The sequence below is a fragment of the Abramis brama genome (genome assembly GCF_963993115.1).
Source record: "Abramis brama genome assembly, chromosome: 15".
Lineage (NCBI taxonomy): Eukaryota > Metazoa > Chordata > Actinopteri > Cypriniformes > Leuciscidae > Abramis > Abramis brama.
Window position 1 is genome coordinate 15777852 of NC_139977.1, and position 7962 is coordinate 15785813.

Below are 7962 nucleotides of genomic sequence, written 5' to 3' on the forward strand. Positions count from 1 at the left end.
GGTCTCCCACACGTTTGACTGAAGACAGAGCTATCAGAAAAACGGTTTTGAGCGTGAGGCATTTCATATCCACAGTTTCCAAGGGTTCAAAGGGATGCATTTTCAGGGCCTCCAAGACCAGTGAAAGATCCCACATAGGAACCGAGGGGGGTCGCGGGGGGTTCATCCTCCTAGCTCCTCTAAGGAAGCGGGTGACGAACTCGTTCCTTCCTAATGCGCGGCCCAGCTCTGAGTCAGTGAAAGTTGAGATGGCCGCAACATAAACTTTGAGCGTGGAGGGGGACCTGTCCGCGTCCAGCAGCTCTTGAAGGAAACACAATACGTGCGATACCCCACATGTCTGTGGATTGAGCCCCCTGGCAGTGCACCATTTGCTAAACACAGACCATTTAGGCGTGTAGAGCCGCCTCGTAGAGGGGCTAGATTGTATGATCGTGTTCATAACCCCTCTTGGCAGATCAACGGGTAACCGTTGAGGCTCCATGCATGCAGAGACCAGCGCTCTGGATGGGGATGCCAGATTGAGCCGCGGGCTTGAGAGAGAAGGTCTCTCCTCGCCAGGGGACTGTGTCTGCCAGCTGTATTAGTTCCGGGAACCAAGCTTGGTTCTCCCAGTACGGGGCTATGAGGAGCACTGTGTGGCGCGCCTCCCTGACTCTCCTGATGACCTGAGGCAACAGAGAGACTGGGGGAAAAGCATATAGCGGGCCGCCGGGCCAGGTCTGGGCCAGCGCGTCCTCGTTCTTCGTAAAGAACTCTGGGCAGTGAGCGTTGTCTTTTGACGCAAAAAGGTCGACTTTCGCTTTGCCAAAACGACGCCACAGTGACTGGACTGTTTGGGGGTGTAGAGACCACTCCCCAGGGGGAACGTTGTCCCTGGACAGTCTGTCGGGACCCTCGTTCAGGTGGCCAGGCACATGCGCGGCTCTCAGCGAGCGCAGAGAGTGCTGAGCCCACACGAGGAGGCGTTCCGCCAGGGTGCAGAGCGTCTTTGATCTGACACCGCCCTGGCGATTCACATAGGCCACTACCGATGTATTGTCCATGCGGACTAGAACATGGTGACCTAGGAGGAATGGGAGGAAGTGCTTGAGCGCTTTCTCGACCACGAGCATCTCTAGACAGTTTATGTGTAGGAGATTCTCCTGGTCTGACCAGCGGCCATAGACCGGTCTGCCTTCGAAGAGCGCTCCCCAACCTTGGTTGGAAGCGTCTGTCGAGACAACTTTCCGGTGTGAGATCACTCCCATAGTCACTCCTGTGTGATACCATTCGGCTGCCAGCCAGGGCTACAGGGCTGAAATGCAGCCCTGATTCACTCTGACTCGCGAGCCGCCGGCCGCCCAGGCTCGGTGGGGCACGCGCGCTTTCAGCCAGTGTTGAAGCGGGCGCATGCGCAATAAGCCCAGCTGGAGCACCGCTGCAGCTGAAGCCATATGCCCCAGGATACGCTGGAATGTCCTCAGCGGAACCTGGCTGCCTACTTGGAAGGATGGCCCACTGACGCGCCCTGAATAGCTTCCCATGCTTTTGCATGCATAGCTAGGGGTCGAATGGTCTCTGGGTTCAGATCGCCGCGCTGCGCGGGATGGGGAACCTGTATCAGAGAGGATGGAGCGGCGCGCGCGCCCCCGGTGCTCGAATACGGGGGCGGGTAAACAGTGCTGACTGGCTGTACAGCATATGATGGCTCGATCCCTATGGATGGAGCGCATTTTGCTGCTGAACACCCCTGGCGTGAGAGCGGCGTGGGGGTTATCGTGTCTGAAAGTGAGTGTGCGTGCTCGTGAGCGGGCGCAGAGTTTACACTTATAACACGGCCAGTGTTTGGGAGCTTTAGAAGGTCTGTAACCCGAGGTAACTGAGTGGCAGAGCGAGCAGCGGGTAGGTGTGAGCACAGAGTTGCGGGCACATGTACTATGTAGGAAATAGTATACATTTACTGGGGCGGCAGTGGCTCAGTGGTTCATGTAGGTTGTCTACAAACCGAAAGGTTGGTGGTTCAATCCCCGGTTCCACCTGACCAAGTGTCGAGGTGTCCATGAGCAAGACACCCAACCCCAGCTGCTCCCGACGAGCTGGATGGCGCCTTGATGGCTGACACCGCCGTCGGTGTATGAATGAGTGAGTGAATGGGTGAATGTAAAGCGCTTTGGTGGCCATAGGTCTGTGAAAGCGCTATATAAATGCAGTCCATTTACCATTTACTACACTTAGTACTCGAGCGGCGTGTGTCCGCTTTATGAGAATGCGCCCTGAGCGCGTTACCATGGGGACCGTGTTTGTGTATAGTGGTGAGCACATGGGAGTGGGCACATTTTCTACACTTATGACACCTTCCGCCAGAGCCGGAATGTTTGTGAGCTTTAGAGGATCTGCAACCTGGGGTAACTGTGTGACAGAGCGGGCAGTGGGTAGGTGTGGGCACAGAATTGTGGGCACATTCTCTACGCTTAGCACTCGAGCGGCGCGTGCCCGCTTTATGAGAGTGCGCTCTGTGAGCGTTACCGGGGAGACCGTGTTTGTGTGTAGCAGTGAGCACGTGGGAGTGGGCACATTTTTTACACTTATAACGCAAGCACCATCCTGTGAGCGGGAGGGTGCGAGATGCGGGTTCGCTTTCTGTATGTAAGAAAGCTGGCCGCGAGCTCGGAGAAGCCAGCAGAAAAAATTATTTATCTGCCGCCAGAGCCGGCTTCGAATACGGGTCTCTGGCGCGGAAGCCTAATGTTCTGCCACTGAGCCACAGAGGAACACATAAGCTTTCAGTTAGCGCGAGCATATGACAGAGCATCGTGTTTCGTTTCGGCATTTGTTTGCAGCCGCGCGTGTATTAAAACAGGCTCGTTTACTGCAGTATTAGTATTTCCAGCCGCCTGAACTTAGAGGGGACTGAGAAATATGTGAGAATTGGAGGTTAGTCCGGTCTAAGCGGGACGAAAACACTCTCTCTTCCTCTTTTCGCCAGTGCTCGTGACGTCCGCTCTGATATCCCTTGAGAACGGCGCAGTTGCGCGGCTCGAACAAAGGGAGAGAGAGCGGGAAGATGTCATCATGTGCTGTGACATCGTTTGTTTGCAGGCGTGCGTGTATTAAAACAGCCTCGTTTACTGCAATATAGATATTTCTAGTCGCCTGAGCTTAGGAGGGGACTGAGAAATGTGTGAGAAATGGAGGTGGCCGGTGAGTGACGCGCGCGACCGAGACGCGGGGTAGCTTTCTTATAACGTAAAGGAAGCCAGCCCATGACCGTCTACTTCTGACATCCCTTGTGAGCGGCGCGTTTGCGCGGCTCGAACAGAGGGGGAGAGCGCAGGAAGGGGCGAGCGTCATCATGTTTTGCGTCAGCGTTTGTTTGCAGGCGTGCGTGTATAAAAACAGGCTTGTTACTGCAATATATGTATTTCCAGTCCCCTGAGTTTAGGAGGGGACTGAGAAATATGTGAGAAATGGAGGTTAGTCCGACCTGGGTGGGGCTAAACACTCTTCTCTCCTTTAGCCAATGACGGGGGTGGGGGGGGGTTAGCTTTCTTGTAACGTAAAGGAAGCTATAGCCCGAGACCGTCCGTTTCTGACATCCCTTGTGAGCGGCACCGTTTGCGCGGCTTGACAGAGGGGGGTAAGCAGCTGTCTATGATAGCAGCGCTGTCTGCTTCATCCCCTGAGGCGACGGCAGTGCGGGCGAAAGCCGGCCGCTGCGCGTCGGGAGGTGGGGGGGAGAAGGGGATAGCGAGTCTCGCGGGAGGGGCTCCGGCGAGCGCTCAGCTGCTGCATCCGCGGACGGAGAGACAGCGGAAGCGTCAAACGTGGCGAGTCGAGCCCGCAGGGTCGACATCGGCAGTTCTTCGCAGAGTTCGCAGCCGCCCGAAGTAAGGCGAGGGCTGCGCGGTCAAGACCCAGGCAGAGAGCGCAGATCACATGGCGGTCCCTGTCGCTGAGCGGGGCTCTGGACGAGCCACAGGAATTGCGAGGCATTTTGCAACAAACGCCTCGCGCTCTTTTAGATGCAGTGTGTCGCGGTAGGCGAACACACAAACACACACACGTTTGTGTGTTCGCGATAGGCGAACACACAAACACACACAACACAGAGCAGAAAAGGATATAATTCGCCAGATAGCGGAGCAGGCAGGGAAGGCTGAAGGCGGCGAAGACGGCCGGCTTCCTCAGGCTGATATCCTCGGCGTGCTGGTCGCTTGTTTCAACGGCGGCGGCTTCCTCAGAGTCCAGCGATGCGGAGAGCGTCGCTGAAGAGACAGAAATCAGTGAAGCAGCCTCTGAGCCTCGCTTTTATACGCTAAGCCACACCCATTGGACGTGACGTCACGCCAAGGGCTCAGCGATAGGCTGCTGCAGTTGCCGCAGGGCAGCCAATGGGCACGCTAGTTAGCCTGCCCTAGGTCTGCATGCTGCCGCACTGCGTTGACAAGATTATTAAAAATTAAGGATAATTTTTTGGCTTCAGTATCTCGAGAAAGAAGACTTTCCTGCAGCGTAAGCTACTTACGCAATACGAGAGAACCTCTCGTAAGAGAACGGGTTAATGCGTTTACATGACCACATGCATTGTCAGTTTATTCAGCATAATCGAGTTAATAACGTGCATGTAAACGCGCTCATTCCCTGAAAATGGAAGCAGAAACGGACTGAGCTTTCGCTGCATTAACGGCGCGTTCTCTCAGAGACGACGGTGGATATAACGGTAGGCTATAGCAACTATCTTAATTTAGGCCTACTGGCTTAATATTTCTCTTGTGTACTTACATTATTGACAGTGAAAAATTAGAAGAATATTTCTTGTTAAACAAGTGTTTGAAGTTGCTTTTGATTTTCACAGATGGCAGAGTTGTGCTACGTTCGTGAACTAAAGACGTTTATTAGGCCTAGGCCTATATAATTTTATTGATATTATTATTATCATTAATATTTTGTAATTGTATTGTTTTTAGTGTTATTAGTGTCATTAAATGTTTTGTTAATGTGCTATGGAAACAAAATAGCCTGACGAACAACGATGCCGTCTTCATCTTGGCTCTGTATAAGAATGATGCTTCTGTTAAAACAAGCACTCTTGACAATTTGTGAATGGATCACCTTGCAATTAAATTTTGTTGTGGGATGTAGTTTTTTAGTCTGTTTTAAAAACATTTTCTTTGAGGAGTCCTCATACGCGTGTGTCGGTGATGTCGCAATATGTGGTGATGTCGCAAGTGTGGTAGTGTGGTTATGTGGTGATGTCGCAAGTGTGGTTATGTGGCAAGGCAAGGCAAATTAATTGTAGTTCCTTAATTTAATAACAATACTAGCTTCATAATAATAATAATGATTTAATACATTAATGGGAAAACGAGCCAATTATCGTACTGATATCGTCAAAGGCATCTGACAGCAGCGATATCTCTGACTATCGTCGATACACGATACTATCGTCTATCGTTACAACCCTAATCTGTATTAAAGATTGTTTCTGTCTTCCCATTGTCGCTCTCTTGAGCATGTGGCCACATTCTTTTAACACCAATAAAACCAACTTATCTGATCGTGGTCATGGTAACAAGGACCTTCTTGCCCTGTTTGGGGGGATGGGACCACAGATCCCAGAGTGAAGTTTAAAGATTTTTTGGTACATATACTGAGTAATTTCTCTGATTTGTCTCAGTCGTTACATTCCATTGCCAGTTGTTTATTCCCTGACCGAGCGGAGAACGCTCGGCACGGAGACTCAAAGATGCGTTTCCCCAGTGAGCCTTCTTGCACAGCACTGTGCTAAGTCAGGGAGGAGAAGGAGCAGGTCTTGCTAGTTGCCCCTTATTGGCCCAACCGGACCTAGTTCCCTCGAACTTATGCTCCTCTCGACAGCCCTTCCTGACCCATTCCTCTGAAACATTCTCAGGGACAGGGCACCATTGGCACCCGCGTCCAGACCTCTGGAAACTCCATGTCTGGTCCTGAAAGGACGGGAATGCGGAGGTTCTAGGTGATCTACCACAAACAGGTCGTAGATACCATCACTTCTGCGAGAGCACCCTCTACAAGGCTTGCTTACGCCCTGAAGTGGAACCTATTCGTTGAATGGTGTTCTTCTCTTCCGAGAAGACCCCCCGAAGGTGTTCGATCAATCTGTGCTTTCTTTCCTGCAAGATGGGTTGGAGCGAGGGCTGTCTCTCTCCACCCTCAAAGTGTATGTTGCTCTATTTGCGCCCATCACAACGCAGTGGATGGAAATCCGTGGGTAAGCACGACTTGAACGTCAGGTTCCTGAGGGGACCGAGGAGGTTCCTCGCACCCCCTCTTACCCTCTTGGGACTTATCTCTGGTGCTCCCGCACTGCAGAGACCTCCCTTTGAGCCCTGCAGGCAGCTGAGTTAAAAGTCCTGTCTTTAAAAACAGTTCTCCTTCTTGCTTGGCCTCTATCAATAGTGTAGGGGACTTGCACGCATTTTCGGTTGACGAATCGTGCCTGGAATTCGGGCCGGCTAACTCCCACGTTATCCTGAGACCTCGGCCTGGATATGTGCCCAAGGTTCCTACCTCTCCCCTTAAAAGGGACCAGGTGGTGAACCTGCAAGCGTTGCCCTGGAGGAGGCAGACCCAGCCCTGGCTTTTCTCTGTCCCGTCCACTCCTGCGGTTAACGGACAGAACCCAAAGCCTCAGGACCTCAGTCCAGCTCTTTGTCTGTTACGGAGACCAGCAGAAGGGAAAGGCTGTCTCCAAGCAGAGGTTGGCCCACTGAGAAAAACAAAAAGATAGTGGATGCCTTCGTCTTGGCGTATCAATCCCAAGACGCACCATGCCCCCCTGGGTTGCGAGCCCACTCCTCTAAAATGAGAGTGTAGCTTCTCCCTGGGCGTTGGCACACGGTGCCTCACTGACAGATGTTTGTAGAGCTGTGGGTTGGGCGACACCAAACACGTTCGCTAGAAAAATAGCCTATGTGTTGAGCCGGTTTCTTCCCGTGTGCTCCCTTCAAATGAAGCCAGTTACACTGTAAGCCCAGTTCGAAGTGTCGGCTTGCTGTGCCATTCCCCTCCTATGGGCCGGATACGTGCGCCATTCTTGCTCCAGTTGAGTTCCTCTTAGCCGAACCCTGTCGAGTTCCTCCTGTCGAACCCTGTCGAGTTCCTGTCGAGTTCCTCCACACCCCAACGGATGTGGCGGAGCGTCCAATGCCAGGCCTAGCACTCGTATGCACTGGTGGAACCTGTGCTAGGCTGGGCCCATATGTTGTGATCCCTACGGCGATCCCATATGTGTATTCTTCCACGGTACTTCCACGGCACAGGCTCCCTGCAGCGAGCCTGTGTCTTTCCCTTTGGCAGAGCCCCCTCTGCCACCACTGACCGGTGTGTCTTCCCCCTGTTATAGGCTGGAGCCACCTCAGTGACATCCCATATGTTGTACTGCCCGGTAATGCCCAGTCCATATGTGTATCCTACATATGTATACCTCCCTACGGGCAGGATGTGGCTTCCGCAGCGTATTCCTTTCCAACGAAAGGGCACGCTTTCCCAGTGTTAATAAGTCTGACTGAGTGGGTCTTGTGGAACAGCAGTGACTTCCCTGGCCTAAGCCCTGTCCTATCTCCTCCTCAATAATCCGGGGGGATCAGGAGGCTTTTGTCTAGGCACTAGAAGGTGGCAGCACTAGTGGCGTTTTAATAGGGATCCCAATCAGTCGATGACACGTCGACTACGTCGAACGTGAGTGACTGAAAGGGAACATCTTGGATACGTATGTAACCTTCGTTCCCTGAAGGAGGGAACGGAGACGTAGTCCCGTCGCCACTATTGCTGGTCCACTGCTGACTCCGGGCTCCGCTCGGCTCCTCAGCGGAAAAACAAGTGGTGCGTGCATCCACTTCCGTATTTATACCCGTGCTGTGGGGCAGAGTGTGGATGCAAAGCTCGCATGCCAATGTGTGCATTGGCTCATTTTATCAATACTTGAAGATGACAGGCTCC